At 33.8% G+C, this 2,172-nt stretch overlaps 1 non-coding gene across 1 annotated transcript; it reads right to left on the bottom strand.

Moving 5' to 3' along the window:
• Positions 1-1,613: 1,613 nt before the first annotated feature.
• LOC144998968 (small nucleolar RNA R71) lies at positions 1,614-1,720 on the bottom strand. The gene has a single exon (XR_013660500.1). It is a non-coding gene; the product is annotated as a small nucleolar RNA R71 (small nucleolar RNA).
• Positions 1,721-2,172: the final 452 nt, after the last annotated feature.

Genomic DNA, 2,172 nt, shown 5'->3' with positions numbered 1-2,172 from the left:
TGTCTAAATCTTATATGATTGTGTGCTTATTTTTTTCCATGAGTAGCTAATCATTAGGCTTTTGTTTAGTGTAGATAAACCCTAATACTATGTGTTAGTTCTATATATTGGATTTATGAAGCTGGTTTAAAACTTGTGTGTTATTATCTTTACCTAGCATCTTAAAGTTAGAATGTGTGCTACTTTAGTTCAAGTTAAGTGTAGTTTAATGACCATTTGAATTGCATGAACTTGTTTACCTAGTAGGTTATAATCATTAAATTGCTAGAGCTAGGATTAATTAAATCTTAGATTAAGTAATAAAGGTAACAACTTTATATGTGTTATAGAACATAACTTGATCATAATTGTGTTTAATTATTTGTCTTGATCATAGCTAATTATCTAAATATATCTTACATAGCCTAATTATCCTTAATAACCAATTTTGTGTTTGCTTGTGTATGATCATTACATAGTAGTTCATGAATTAGTGAAAATATTAAAAGATCGGATCAAGACTACTAATTACATTAATGTTGGTAACCAACTGAGTAAAAAAGTGGGATTCAAAGCTAAACGAAAGTGTCTTCATAATCTTGATAAATAATCATTCTTAGTTAAGTGTTTGCTTAGTTAATTGAGTAGTTAAGTTAATATGAACTAGCAAAATCAGATAAAAACCCTAATTTTAGTTATTCTTATTAGGTTCATTTTAAGTAATTTTTTTATTAGCTAAATCATGTTCCCTGTGTTTGATAACTAGCTTACTTTACTAAACTCTTAACTGACTAAGTACACTACCTAAGTGCAATTACTAGTTAAGTAGGTTAGGTTTATAAATTTAAAACTTGGTAGTTTATAAATTGTTCATCAAGTTTTTGGCATCGTTGTCGGGGAACGGCTATTTCAGTTGTCATTTTAAATATTGCATCTTAATTGACCCTTTTATGGGGTAAAAACAGCAAAAAGTTAATTTTCTACAAAATTCTTATTTTTCTGTTTGCACAGTTCTCACGGCATGAGATCAGTACTTCTCATCTTTTCGTTTATTTTCTTTCTAAATCATTTTTACGCATTTTCAGGTTTCCACAAAAAGGACAAAAAGGTCGACGAATCAACTAGCACTTTGGAAGTTGACATGTTTGAACAATTTGAGAAGACTCCAAGCAAGCAAGAAGTAGGGCACAAACTAAAAACAAAAACCTAGGAAGATTCACAAGAAGAAATAAAAAGCGAAGGAACAAAGATGGCAGATACCACGACTATGACGATGGAGGAGTACAAGAAGAGATTGTGAAATTACAACGGTCTAGGTCTAGTTCTTCCCGTAATTTCAGCTACAATAGGTTTTGAGCTCAAATGACATATCCTTTCAGTGCTTAAAGACATACCATTTTATGGGAAAGACTATAAAGATGCATTCAAACATATCGATGGAGTCTGGGACATTGCAAATTATTTCAATGTTCTAAAAGTGACAAGAGATGCAGTTTTATTAAGGATGCTTCCACTAACACTTACAAGAGATGTAAAAAATTTCGCTGAAGTCTTTAGCACCTGGAACGATAAGAACTTGGAAAAACCTTCGTGAAGCAATTATTGAGCAATTTAGTCCTCCTTAAAAAATTGTTGAACTTAAGAAAAAGATTGCTAACTTTCAACAACAAGATGAAGAATCCTTATACGAAGGTTGGGAAAGATACAAAGGTCTTTTGAGAAATTGCCCTCAACATGATTTGAACGTTCAACAAGAAATCTCAATTTTCTATGATGAGGTGAATGTTACAATTAAGAAACTCCTTGATTTGCAAGGCCCAATGACAAAGAAAAGATATGCCCACCATTATAGAGTTAATTGAAGAATTTACAAAGCACTTGAGAGAATAGCACAATCTACGAGAGGATGTGACTAGAGGAAAACGAAGTACCAATGGAGGAGATTTAGAGGTTGTGTAACATCCCGAAATCGCTAGAGTAGAGTTGAAGGGCAAAAAGTGTAAGTTTCGGGGGGCGACTCGGCGAGTCAGGTCGCGACTTTGGTCGCGTATCAAGTGGCCTACTCGGCGAGTCCAAAGATGGACTCGGCGAGTAGGTGTTGTGTGGAGAAAACCCTAATTCTCGGGGTTGAGCCCTATATAAAGATCATTATGTTCCACCACAGCCTCCTTTATCACCCCCTTGAGTCCCAGA

Source organism: Lactuca saligna, chromosome 5, assembly GCF_052625555.1.
Source record: "Lactuca saligna cultivar CGN05327 chromosome 5, ASM5262555v1, whole genome shotgun sequence".
NCBI lineage: Eukaryota > Viridiplantae > Streptophyta > Magnoliopsida > Asterales > Asteraceae > Lactuca > Lactuca saligna.
Note: the sequence above shows the minus strand (reverse complement) of the source record. Positions and strands in the feature narration are given on the sequence as shown.